This window comes from Megascapheus bottae, chromosome 4 (genome assembly GCF_031878675.1).
Source record: "Megascapheus bottae isolate mThoBot1 chromosome 4, mThoBot2.hap1, whole genome shotgun sequence".
Taxonomy (NCBI): Eukaryota; Metazoa; Chordata; class Mammalia; order Rodentia; family Geomyidae; genus Megascapheus; species Megascapheus bottae.
The window spans coordinates 10,857,542-10,871,838 of NC_143512.1; the positions used below are offsets into that span (position 1 = coordinate 10,857,542).

The 14,297-nt window shown below is 46.9% G+C and overlaps 1 protein-coding gene across 2 annotated transcripts in view; it reads left to right on the top strand.

Moving 5' to 3' along the window:
* Nucleotides 1–528: 528 nt before the first annotated feature.
* Fgf1 (fibroblast growth factor 1) overlaps nt 529–14,297 on the top strand; it is a 93,430-nt gene continuing 79,661 nt past the window's right edge. The window contains exon 1 of one of the 2 annotated variants that reach the window (XM_090331309.1): nt 529–850. The gene's annotated coding sequence lies outside the window, so the exon portion shown is untranslated. Of the gene's footprint in view, nt 851–10,618; nt 10,780–14,297 lie in introns of those variants that run through there. The other variant, XM_090331307.1, reaches the window with a different exon arrangement.

Below are 14,297 nucleotides of genomic sequence, written 5' to 3' on the forward strand. Positions count from 1 at the left end.
TATAATCCCAGCTATAAAGGAAGCTTGTAGGTGGTGGGGGGGGGGGGGTTGTGGACAGATGCTGCCTTGGGGAAAAATGTGAGCGGCTATTTGAAAAAAGAATAACCTACAACAGAAAGGGAGGAGTGAAGCTCCACCGTTAGACTCCAGTACCACCAAAGAAAACAAACAATAAAACACAGAAAGCACCCAGCTGCCTCAGTCACAACACACAAGTCATTACTTTCTTCAGTACATTTTTCCTCTAGGAAACTTCCAAGGGCAGAGGGGGATCCACAGGTTGCTGAAAACCTGATGGGTGAGTGGCACCCATCCCGTGGAGCACACCCCATCCTTCTGCCGCACACGCGGACAGGGAACGGGACTGGATCTGAGCAGGGCCAAGGATAGCTCGGATGAGATGCTTGTCCTTTCACCTGGCCGTTGTCCAGCCTCCAAATAGCTCGGGTGTCTCATCCAAAAACAAGATCACATGACAGCAGGAGACGTCAGTCTGCACCCGCCTGTCCTTGGGCTCTCAGTGGGCACGATAGTGTCCCCAGGTTCCCCACACCGGAAGGCCACCTGCCATCCCACCCGGCTGGGGTGAGCCTGGCTTGGCCCAGCCCTCCTCCGGGGGCGCTGCCCCGCCTCCATTCGCAGCAGCAAGACAGCCGGGGAGCAGAACTCGGGTCCGGGCAGGGCAGCTTGGTGGGGATCGGAGTACTTCCTTTCTAGGGGACACTGCCTAGGGCGGTGGTGGGAGCTACCGACCCCCCCCCCCCCCGACGCCCCGCCCGGCCCGCAGAGCAGTGTGAGTGCGGGAGCCGCTGCCCCATCCCCGCTGGACCCCAGCGCGCCCAGAGCCCAGGTGAGTGCATGGATGCCTCAGGCTGCTGCAGACTTCAAGCTTGCGCCCTGTCAGAAGGGCCAGGACCCGCGCTATCCTTCTTCCCTCGGGGATGGAGTGAGTGACCCGCTTGAGTCCAGTGATGGAGGCTGGAGTTAAATGATTTCCTGGACTCTTTTTCCCCCATTCAGAGGCCGGAGGACTCCCAGAGAGAACGAGGTAGGGCTGGAGCTCAGCGGGGGAGCAGGAAATGAGATTTAGCAAGTGAATTCATTAATCAGATCCCACTACAGGGAAAGTTAATACTTCTTTTTTTCTTTTTAAAGAACTGCGTGCATAAGAAAGACTTTAACTCTTGCAGGACTTTCTTTTGCCATCTCTTCCTTCTTGGAGTCTAGCAAGTATATTTAACAGATCCAAGAGCTTCTTATTTTGGTTGAGAATAAGAGGGATACAATTAGGGATTTGGAAAGAGTTACTCCGAGACAAACAAGTTTTGCACCTTGGTCCCTGCATGCCAAACACATCCTATTCGGAGATGTGTGGAGGGGGCCATGGTGTTTGCAGTGACCCCAGACACGACTCTTGGCTTATGAATCACAAATAAAAGAAAAAGTTTATGTTATTCTGGTGCGAGCAAGGCAATGACTTAAATCAGTCTGCATTGCTTAGTGACCATAGGCCAAAGTCCAGTGTGAAGAATTGGTTCTTGGTCAGATGTGCAGGCATTTCCCACTCTGAATCGCTCCACCTGCTGCCCCAAAGACTTGCACTTGTGGTAACAATATGGCTGCCAGCAGCTCAGCAGACATCTCCCCATCCTCCAGAACAACCATCCTATAAGGAAGGGTGCAGATCCTTGCCAGTCATCCTAGCCAGTGTCTCCAGGAGTTCCTCTCAGAGTCAGTGTGTGCTCATTGCTGCCATCCCCGTGAGCTCATCCCATCCAGTGCCACAAAGCCTGGGAGCAAAGAATGGTGGCTGGCTCCCCAAAGGTTACAAAGGTGCTTGTGTCAGGAGAAGGGGCAGATGCACGAGAGGAAGGCCAGAAGCCACTTCTGTGTTGCTGTTTATGCCATGGTAACCTAACTCTTCCCTTCGCTCTCTTCCACTCCCCCAATACATATTTACGACAGAAGGTTTCCTGGGAAGAAGAGTTGATGGTGTAAAAGGCCACTAATGGACCCCATAGCTTGCCATTCCTGATGGTGGGAAGGATGTTTGTCATTGGCTCAGTCTCTGCACCACCCACCTGCCCCCAGCCTAACCCCCCCATCCCAGGTAGCCTCATCTGCCCTCATCCAATCTGTCCCACTTCCCACTACTCTTGTGAACTCATCCTACTGGGGCCTTGTCTGGTCTTTCCAGACCTTTCTCTTTCTTCCCCTTTCTGAATCTCAATAATCTTAATGGTCAGGGTTGCCTCCTGTTTACTTTTTCTTTAAGAACTTTATGATTCTCAATTTCTTTCCCAAAGTGAGGTGTCTGTCCATGGGGAAAAGTGAGTCCTTAATCTTACCCAAAGTCCTTAATCTTACCGTTAAAAGTAATTGAATGCCAGGTGCCCATGGCTCACTCCTGTAATCCTAACCATTCTGGAGGCTGAGATCTGAGGATCACGGTTCAAAGCCAGCCTGGGCACTGAAGTCTGTGTGACTCTTATCTCCAATTAGCTACCAGAAAACCAGAAGTGATTCTGTGGCTCGACGTGGTACAGCTGCTAGCCTTGAGCAGAAAAGTTCAGGGACAGCGCCCAGGCCAAGTTCAAATCCCATGACTGACAAAAAAAAAAATAATAAGTGAATAACCACAGTACTGAGCAGAGTTCCTGTTGGTAAGTACCCGGAAAATGCTATCATCTCATTTATCAGGTGGAATTTGAGGCTTCAATACTTTCCACACTTGTCATAGATCTTACAGTAATTGAGTGTTGGTGTTGGGGTCCCAGTCTAGGTTTGCCTGAGATTGCATTCCTTACTTCATTCATCACATGCACGTTTAGCATGGGAGGGTGGGGATTCAAGCTTGCCTCTCAGGGCATCAGTCACTACACATAGCTTGTCCTGCCTGCTGCCCAATCAGGGTAGCCAGGGTGCCATCGTTGGAAGGTAACTAGAAAATCATGACCTCAGAGAAAACCAAACTTTTTTTTGTTTGCCAGTCCTGGGGTTTGAACTCAGGGCCTGAGCACTGTCCTTGGACTTTCCTCAAGGCCAGTGCTCTACCACTTGAGCCACAGCACCACTTCCAGCTTTTGTCTATGTATGTGGTACTGAGGAATCAAACCCGGGTCTTTGTGCATGCTAGGCAAGCACTCTACTACTAGGCCAAACTCCCAGCCCAGAAAACCAAACTTTTGAACAAATGGTATGTATTTTTTTTAATACTATCTGTGTCTCCATGTTGCACGCCGTGGGCCTCTCAATGGATACAGTCCTCTGCATGCTGATAAAACCCTTGGTCTAAGCCCATCTTGCTGACTAGACTTGTTAATTAGCCTATTTATCTGGTTGGTGTCTTAGGAAGAGCAGATTCCATCCGACTTCCCTCATTTTATCCATCTTCATGACATCCTATAGAGGGTCAGAAAACTGGGATTCTCTCCTTCTTTGCACTGGTGGCCCCACAAAGGCAAGAAAGAGTGTCCTATTCCCAGATTCCATGGAAGGTTCCAGATGAAATGGGAGCCAACTTTCTTTGCTATGAAATTATAAAGGGGAGAAAGAAATATTTATATATACATACATATATGCATGTGTACATAATATACATATGTAAATATGCACACTAAGAATTGTTTAGGTAAATCTTTGAGAGAAAAACCACTGTAAGACTTAAGAAAAATGAAAACATAGATCTACAAAAAAATCGGCACACAAAATCCATAGAATGTCCATACCATATCCCCAATCAGAGGCCAGCTTGGGCAACAGTTAGCGAGATAGACGCAGTGGTATCTACCAGTCATCCATCGATGTGAGGAACACTGATAGGAGGATCACAGTCCAGGCAAAAATCCTATTTGAAAAATCATTTACAGCAAAAAGAACTAGGGACATGGCTCAGTCATGACATCCTGAGTCCAAAGCTTAATACAAAATAAAGCAAACAAATAACCCTCTCCAAATAAGCTAAACAAACAATCCCTATCCCAAACCCACTACTACTGGAATCATTAACCTATCAGCAAGTTGCTATGGAGTCTTTGCCCACTCTGTGTACTCTGGGAAGCTCATACCTTGTTTCGAGAACATGGGCATAGTTCGCTCACAAAATTCTACAGTACTTTTTACTCTTAAAACTCTGGTTCAGCAGGAATTTAAATAGTAAACTACAGATCCAGATTGGCTTGGCTTGTTTTGCCAAATAGTGAGCCGATTATTAAACCAGGCATGCTTAAACTGAGCGGGGGGATTGGGGTATCTTGTAGCTTCCTGAAATTAAACATTAAAAAAGTTTTTGCACATGTGTGTTCATGTGTGTAACACATATTTACCTTTTTGGATTATGAGGTTATAGATCTCACTAGATTTTTAAGGGGTCTGTGATTCATGAAAACCACTGGGATTTCTATATATCACTGCCCTACCTGGGGACCAGAACAAGTACATTCCCATGCACCGAGGTTGAATGGGACTCACAGCATATCCAGGCCACCACAGGGAGGCCTGAGTGACAACACGGGAAGGGAGTGGTCCTTTATCATCTACAAGCAACAGCTGTATAGCCTTTCAGCCCGAAGATCTGCAGACAGAGCTGTGGCTTTCACCAGCTCCCTGTGGGGCTATAATGCTTCAAAGCTTTAATAGCAGCTCTCAAGCCCATGAAGCTGATAAACCATGTTCGTTGACAACACTTGAACCTTCCTGTCACAGACTGGGAAGAGACTTAAGGTCCAGTACATAAATGCTAGCTGGAGAGAAAACTGCCAATACCAAGAAAGTGGCCAGGCAAATAGACATGCATTCATGAGACTAGGGGTGTCAAGCCTTGTTGAGACAGGGTGATCACCAAGTGCTGCCTGTAAGCCCACAGTTTTAGCTGGAAACTTGTTAGAATGTAGCTTCTAATTAGATAGGCCTACCCACACCTGCTATACGAGAAAGCCAGCAATCCATTTGAGCAGATCATCCAGGTAATTCCAAACTATTGGACATGCAACAATGAAGAGACAGACTAAGTTCCTGATCTTTCTAAGTTTCATTTCAGTGTGCATGATGGGGGAGACAAAACAAAGTATACATTTTTGTGACTATAATTTTCAGGCAATAATAAGTTCTGTAAGGGAAGAAAGTACCAGGGGATATTATGGACAGTAAGTAGGAGTTAATTTTGAACAGGTGGCCCAGGAGGCCAGGGAGGAGATGGTCTGAGCTAAACCAAGACAAAAACAAGCCATAAATAAATGTGTACATTCTGAGCAGATGGAGCAGTGAATGCAAAGGCTCTGAGGTAGGGATCCAGGTGGATGGTTTGAGGAACAGTGTGCTTGGAGCATGCTCAGGAAGACATTAGGAGGCTCAGGAGGCATTAGGAGAGAACTTGCTAGTGGTAGCCAGCTTATGTTTTTGCTCTTAAAAAAGAGCAATGTGGGGGCCAGGAGTTTGGCCTAGTGGTTAAAGTGCTTGCCTAGCATGCATGAAGACCCGGGTTCAATTCCTTGGTACCACATACGTAGAAAAAAGCCGGAAGTGGTGCTGAGGCTCAAGTGGTAGAGCTCTAGCTTTGAGAAAATCCAAGGACAGTGCTCAGGCCCTGAGCTCAAGCCCAGGACTGGGAAAAAAAAAAAAGAGCAATGTGATCTACCTTTTACCAAGATATTTCCAGAATGAACCATGGAGACTCAGAGGAGGGCATGGAGGCCAGCCAGGAGAATGTCACAATAATCCAAGCAAGAAATACTGGTTCATGGATGGGACAGACCAATATACAAGGATCGGTTATTTGGTAAAAAGGAAATAATGACACAGGTTGCATTGCTTAATAAATGGCTCTTAAGCACACACAGGTCCAGAAGTCTAAATACCTTTTCTCTAATCCTTCCCTCTTTGAGAGGGGGCTAGTGAGGAGCATTTTATACCTGTTTATTGTACCGTTCTATCACCAGCATGAGTATTCCTTTTATTTAAATATTAAACTACTTAAAATGAAAATATAGGATAAATAGAATTGGGAACCAGTGATAGGCTGTATTAGATGTGGCAGGCACCTCTGGCCTCTGTTCTCCCTAAGCTTCCTGCCTGCAGTGGCTGGAGGCAGACACACCAGCTGGGCTGAGCTCACGGATATGAGTGTCAGGAGAACAGGCTCCGCCTCCCTGCCAAACCCCATTGGCCTAAGTTTCCATCCTGTAGCTCTGCGGAAGGGTGAACACTCGCCTCTTTGAGCAGCAAATGCAATTTCCGGCCAGTGTCTGCCTTACTTCCCAGTCTCTTGGCAGCTGATTCCCCAGGAGGCCAGGAGCCTTCGTGAACTGCCTGATTGGGCATAAATAGAAGGAAATGCTCCGCTGGGGACAGTCAGGGGCCGCAGGTTTTGTTTCTCCTGTCAGCTGATTAGGATTTGTGGCGCCCAAACAAGGTCAAATGTGATTAAGGAGAAAACTCAGTGTGCCTGCTGTGTGTTTCTCAGAACTGTACCATTTCTGTAAACAGGATGAATGAGGTGGAGGTTTTAAAGCGAATGCATCACAAGATTCAAGGTTGAGATGCTGGGGCTTCTGTCAGTCACACATTGCTTCTTTCATGCTAAAAAGGGAGATTTTTGTCACACATATGCCTGTAATCCTAGCTACTCAGCATACTGAGGTTTGAGGATTATAGTTCAAAGCCAGTTTAAACAAATCTGAGAGACTCATCTTTAGCTGGCCAGCAAAAAGCCAAAAGTGCAGGTATGGTTCAAAGGGTAGAGAAGCAGCCTTGAGTTCAAGTCTTAGTACTAGCACACACACACACACACACACACACACACACACACACACACACACGAGAGCTTTGTGTATGGTTTTTGGAGGCACTGAGGGCAGAGTATTAAAACCACATAAATTTACCATCTGCTGTACCACCTTCTAGAACTTTCTTAAGACATCTAGGGCTACTTTCTGTCACAGCCACTGCCTAAGTACCTTGCATGGAGTCTGTCTTTCAGGATGATGAAGGAAAAATATCACCTCCAGCAATCCTAACATCCTAAACATGGGGGCAGGGGTGGAGATGTGGGTGATTCTATGTCTCTGTGAACACACATATCTACTAGAATGTTTCTTGGTCTTCAAAATCCATCATTTGCTTCCTTCTCAGATGTTCCATGTGGTGGCACAGTTGTCATGGAAGGCAGGAAGGAATTTAAAGTGGTCTCAGCATGGCAGGAAGAAAGGATTTCTGTGGCATTAGCTGCATGGTTCCTCTCACAGTGTGGGGGCTTAATGAGGGGCTTGGCCAGCTTTTTTTCTCTCCCAGAGATCCTTTCCTGGCTTGGAGCAGCTGAGGTCTGACTTTCCAGCAGTGATCCTTTCTCTAAACAGCAGGGCCATGTTAATTATCATGCTGTAGGACTTAAGAAACTCATTGTGTGGATCCAGAGTTTGGCTTAGTGGTAGAGTGCTTGCCTAGCATGCACAAAGACCGCGGTTCGATTCCTTGGTACCACATACATAGGGGGAAAAAAAAAGCTGGAAGTGGTGCTGAGGCTCAAGTGGTAGAGCTCTAGCCTTGAGAAAGTCCAAGGACAGTGCTCAGGCCCTGAGCTCAAGCCCAGGATGGCCAAAAAAAAAAAAAAAAAAAAAAAAAAAGAAACTCAGTGTGTATTATTTGAATATAGAAACTTGGCACCGAAGTTAGAATATAGAATTCAAGGGGTGTTTAACATGAAATAGTAATATATATTCCAACATTGAGGGAAGTTGTGTTGCATGTGCATACCAGTACTGGGACTACTGGTACTTAATGGCAAGGTCTGGAACTCTCACTTGCATTTTGTTGCCATTTGTTTGGGTTGTAGGGCTTAAAGTCAAGGCCTGGATGCTATCTCTGAGCTCTTTTGCTCAAGACTAGTGCTATATCACTTTGAGCCACAGCTCTACTTCTGTTTTATTGGTACTTATGAGATAAGAGTCTCACAACTTTTCTGCCTGAGTAGGCTTTGAATTGTGATATCAGCCTCTAATAGCTAGGATTACAGGTGTGAGCCACAAGCACCTGGCCTCTCACTTGGCTTTTATACTCAAGGCTGGTGTTTTACCACTTTAGCCATATTTCTACTTCTGGCTTTTTGCTTTACTGAAGAGTCAGTCAGATTTGTCTGCCGGAGTTGGCTTTGAACCACAACCCTCAAGTCCTGGGCCACCAGCACCTGGCTGTATTGTAATAAATACCTTAAAGAAATAGAAGATTCATTTTTCCCCAATCTTTGGATGGTAACATTATCAAACACTCAATAGGCAGTGGCATATTACAATGATTATCATATTAAATTAATATACAATTCGTATATAGTAGCTAGGATTATATTTCCTTAAAAGCCAAGTGTGTCACTGTGTGTGTGTTTCCACCATGGGGGATAAAGGAGAAATGGAGTACAGTAGTAATGTGCCCTTTGATTCCTGGTGATGAGGTACTGGTACACACAGGGACATGTATGGTTGTCATGGCAATCTGAGAGTGGGGGATATTGGGAAAAGGAGAGTCTGACTCCGGAGAAAGTTCTACGCTGTTCAGAAATAGCTATCTTATGGCATAGTTTGGACAGATTAGAGGGATAAATGAAAAGAGAAAAAATCTGGTTTTAGTCACATGGGACTTTTGCTAGTGGCATAATCTGGATAAGACTGAGTTTGCATCCTTCCTTCAACAGGTCTTTTAACATCCTTAAAATGTCACAAACCAGCTTTATAATAATAGAGCACCTTGTTTTTGAAGCAAGTTAACGTTTAGATCTTATCTTTCCATGGCCTGCTGTAATGTCCCTTTGTGAGGGACAAAGATGCCTGCCTCCCTTTCATCTTCTAATGACCTTCATTTGAACTGCTGTGGCTTGCTGAATCAAAGCAGCTACATTTGAATCAAGTTCATTGTCATTTCCTTTATGAATTAACTTTTTGAACTTAAGATACCAAGCAAGCTTTATCTCAACTCTACCCATACATTTTTCACCCAAGAAATTCTATATTTCAACAAGAGGCCTTTCTCCCTGAATAATGATGTTGTAGGGAACTAGTGTGGCAGTCCTGCAGACAATTGCTAGCAAAGATAATTCCTTTCTACCCCTCACCACTGTCAGCCTGAGCCTCTTCTTTTCCAACAGAGGAGGATTGTCATTTTTTCTAACTTTCAAAACTGCCCTTCCATGTTGTTAAAAAGAGTCCATGCATACTACATAGAGCATAATAATTTTCCAGAGTATAAAAGAGACACACCTATGTAATATGTGTTTAACCTTTCAGTGATTCAAGAGGTCCCCTGGAATCCTGCAGATACACAGACCGTTGTTATATTTTAAAGCAAATTATCAATCCCTTGAATATGTGGAAGAGCAGGCAGTTCATAAGGTTCCAGCTGACAGGTTTGGGGAAGTCACCTTTTTCTGTACCTATGTCCCTTCTGAGAGATCACTGCGAAGAGATGGCTCCATCCTTTCAAAGACACACGAGAGCCCCCTAGGGTACTCTATCAGGAAATGCTCCACTCCACCCTTCCTATCCCAGCAAGGTCCCAGAATGGGAGAGACTGGAGCTTATTTCCACCTAGGACAGTTCAACATCCAGCCTTCTATTTGAATCATCAGGCAGCAGGCTGATGACCACATACATTTTCACACCCTCTTGTGCCTCCCAGGCTCAAGCACCTGGGTGAGGAGAGACGCCACCTATGATAGGAAATTATTCATCGTATTTCCATTGGTCTCTTCAAACACACCCCGCTGTCACCCCACCTCCATTCCCCACCTTTTTGTCAGAGGTATCTGTAAAGCTAGCCTCCTTTTGTCCTGCTTCCATTCTGACACCCAGGGATCCCTGAAGAATTCCCCAGCCTTAATGCTGGCCTCATCTGAGGACTCACCTGGTCCAGCAGGGACAGGCTCAAACAGTGAAAGGAATGTCTGGAATACTCTTGGGGATGTCCCTCCCCTGGTCTGGCTTGGCCTGGCAGCCACTGCCTTGACTAGCTTTGAAAAATGCCCCTTGAAGGGCTGGGCTCTGGGAATGGCACAGACAGACAGACACTCTGCCCCATGCAGACACCTACATCCTTGTGGGAATGCCAGATGACAGAAAAGGGCTCCTTGCTCCCCTCCCCCCCCAAACACACAGCTTCTGAAGTCAGCAAGAGCGTCTCTGAGCCACGACCTGCTGTTCCCCTGGCAACAAAGGACTCAAAATAAACAGGATTCTGTTCAGACTGGCCAATAGTCCACACAGGCAAGTGCCCCTAGACAAACCACGTTAAAATAACACCAGGGTAGCTGCTGCCCCTGTCTGCTGTCTCTGCATCACTCTCTGCTGGCCAAAGGCCCTGCCTTTCTGGCCCCCTAGTACTATGCAGAATTAGGAGCACCAACAAGCCCTGGGGACAGGTCTGTGGCAAAGGGGCATGGCAGTGTGTCCAGGCAGGTCCCCTTGGCTGAAAAATAAGGGCCAGAGTCAGACCTAGAGACTGAGACTCTGCTCCCTCTAACCTCCGCCTCCCTGCTCCCATGAACCCCCAGGGACTGCCAGCGGATCTGTGGCATGGTGCTTGGCATCTGGCCAGCAACCTGATGTGCATGCCACGGCCCATCCCTCTCCCCACACAGCGCTGCCATAACGCAGAGCTTCAGAGAGCCGGCTTGGGGCCGCTGGAGAGGGAGCCTCTGCAGGGAAACACGGATCTACACAGCGAAGAACACCAGCCAGGGGCGGTTTCAGCCCAGAGCGAGTGAGGAGAGAGGACATTCCTGGCCTGCAAGTACTTCAGGTGACAACTCTGGGATGGGTTCTGGGGGAAAAAAGACTACAACCAGCCTCTGCATCTGGGCACACGGATGAAGCTAGGTGACCTGGAAAGGGAAAAGGGACAAGGGACATGGCAGGGTGTTTGAAGTAGGGCATGAAACAGCTTCCCTGTGGCTGGTATGAGGGTGCTGAGGCTGGGGGCAGGGCTTGTCGATGGTGCAAACATGTAAAAATAGCACACTTAGAGGCTACAAAAATAGTCATGCTCTATGCCACCCTATTACTTTAGGCCCCCCAGATCCCCAGGATGGGAGGGACGAGAATGCTCTGAATTACTGATGTGCTGGATGTCACCCCAGTGTTTGGTGGAAGCTGGGAGCTGTGGTCACTCAGGGTCAGGCTGGCATCATCTTGCTGTGTCACTCAGCCTGGAAACTCAGCAGGCTTACAAGGTGGGAAGCTGAGATTTTATCACCTCTTTGATACAAAAGTCAGGCTGGAATGCCATTAGCTGGGGGTGTGAGCTCCAGGTTTTAATAGGGCTGTATTCTGATGTGCCTTGCATTTCCTTACCCATTCATTCATTCATTCATTCATGCATTTATTTGTTGCAGTGCTGGGGTTTGAACTTAGGGCCTTGTGCTTGCTAGCAAGCACTCTATCCATGAACCATGCTCCCAACCCTCTTTGCTTTCATTACTTTTCTGAATGGAACCTCACTTTTTGTCTGGGCTAGTCTGGGCCCAAATCTTGGTTAGGCTTCCCTCATAGCTGGGATGACAGGTACATACCACCATACCACCTTTTTATTGGTTGAGATATGAGTGTGGGGGGGGGGGGAATCCTCCTGAACTTTTTATCCAGATTGACCTTAGACTACTATCCTCTCCATCCTCACTTAACCCTGCTGGGATAGCAGGTGTGAACTACTATGCCATCACCTGGGTTACTTCTCCCCACACCTTCTGATTCTCTTTGATTACCACGCCTTACCTCAGAACCCCTCCCACAGGCACCAGAGTGGCCAATCATTGAGCTCTCTACATCCACATCACAGTGCATACCAAAGGTAGGCCCAGTGCTGTGTGGGCACTGGCTGGGCCTTTGAGAATTTCAGTCCTCCAGGGCTTAGGATAGGAATTTCAGGCATTTGGTCTAGTACCATTTTGTAATGACCTCAGCTCCTACTTCTGTTTCAAGGGTTTCCTGTGTCTCAGCTCTCTGTGCTTTCTCCAGCTGCTCCACATCCTTTTTCCCCCATTCTCTCCCTGCCTCTCTTCTCTGTAGGAATGCAGTTAGGGGCTGTATTCCCACTTAGAGGACAAGCCAGATTGTCTGCTTAATGGCTTTGCATTTAAATGAGCAGGATGACTCTGATAAAGAATTGGGGGGAAATGGCTTGCTTTGAGAAGTTGGTGTCCAGGAAGAGCTGGCTGCTGCTTTCCAGGGCTTTCTGTGAATAAATATGGATTTGGGTAGAGAATCTGATTCCCAGCCACAATCTCCCTCTTGCTTAGTTTTCTTTGTGTTAGTCATTGAGAACTCCCAGGAAAGTCCCCTCTGGAGATGTGTCCATGGAGGCAAGAGCACTAGCTTACTGGTGGAGGCTGCAATGGAGAGATTGGTTTTTGTTGTTCTTGCCTTTTTCAGTATGAATAAGTGGATCTGCAAATACAGTACTAACTGAACCAGAGTATGGTTAATGTACAAGCATTTAAGCAAGAAAGCAATGATGTTCTTGTCAACTCTCTCCCCGGGTCTTTGCCTGGCTCCAGAAAGGGTTTTAAAGCAGGATGTGGTGAAGTGGTTTGAGTTATGGGTGGGTGGTACCAACCATGATGTCAATAGTTTCAGGGGTGGACAACATAAGTTTCATCCCACACTACCAAGGAGATGACAATGCCATCTCTGCAGACTGGCATGCCTCCAGAGGGGCTGGCTAGGCTATGAAGGGTGATTGATGGGTGATGGAGGTGCAGGAGCTGGGTGCTTTTGCCACTCCTTGGATGCAGTACCTTTTCACTTAGGCTGCTGATATCATAGCATTTGTGTCACAGATGGGCCCTGCTTTAGGTCAAGCTAACATCTATCTATTCATGGCACATACCTTGTGAGTGAATGAATCTTGTTCTTCAGGGAATGCATTCCTTAAGCAGCTAGTTGTCATCCAGTACCAAGGACTGATGGCAACTGGATCCAGTCAGCCAGAAAAGGGAGGGAATCTTCTGGTTGGGCAGGTAACATACTGGGCAGGGCTGATGGAAGATAAAGGTCCTTGAGGCAGAGCACGAGAGCAATCATCTGGGCAGTGACCTGCCAGGAGAGAAAAGGAAAAATAGAATAGCAATCATTATGTAACATGGTTACATAAATACACAGATTCTTCCTGACACCTGGATCTAGACTCTGTCCTTATGAGTTCTGTGACCTTGTGCCTCCGTTTTCTTATCTGTAAAGTGGGCTGATAGAGTATTAACCTTATGAGAATGATCTAATGACAGCCTCACTGTGGTGCCGACCTTTCTGTGAACACTAGGTGAGTGAGCCTTTGCTGTTATCTCTTTTCAAAGGTGAGATCTAAAGACGCTGCCCAAGTGACACTCCAGGAGTGGGCATTAGTGCTACTTTCTGGTGCTTTTGCCTTGGCATGGGGCTCTGTCTGGAGAAGTGAGCATTTGGGAGCAGGGAAACTTCTGACCTGGTCACCAGTGTTGTTCTTTCTCTTCTTGTGTCCAGGCCCTGGCCTGGGCTCTAACAACCTCCTTGCATAGTGAAGGTTGTGACTGAGATTCGGTTGTGGGTCTTTTGCTTATGGTCTGCCAAGTGGAGGAAGAGCAAGTTTCACATCTACCTTGTACACAAAGTCTGTGCTCCAGACCCAAGACAAGATGTCCTAAGAGGCAGGTGGAATTTGGTGACAGGAACTGATGTATAGATAGCTATGTAGCCATAGGGTTTTTTGTTTTTTAAATGGTTCTGGGGCTTGGACAGCGGCTATACCACTTGATCCAAGTCTCCAGTCCTTTTGGTTCTGGTTAGTTTTGAGGTAAGGTTTCACTTTATGCCTGGCCCAACCTAGACTGTGATCCTCTTAGTTACATTTCCTGCCATAGGCCGGGATAACAGGCATATGTGACTGTACTCAGCTATTGATTGAGGTGGAAATCTTGTGAACTCTCCCTCCATGGTTGGCGCCTAAATCTGATCCTCCCAATCCTCTGCCTTCCCATTGGCAAGGATTACAAGAATGAGCTATTGTATCTGGCCACAACTGGTGATATTTGAAGACTCTAGAAAACAGGCTAGGATTTGGAAGCATTAACAAAGAGTAGGATTCTAGCTTGGGCCATGGGCAGAATCCCAGCCCTGAAGACCTTTCAAACGAGACAAAAAAATGGGCAATGAAGGACAAGGTGGGTTTCCAGTTTCCCTGAACCAGGCAATGGATGGTCCCTAAGCACAGAAGGAATGGGGTGTGACAGCAGAGACCTTGTCATGGCTCCATCATTTGCACTGATGACTACATGAGCACAAGTGCTA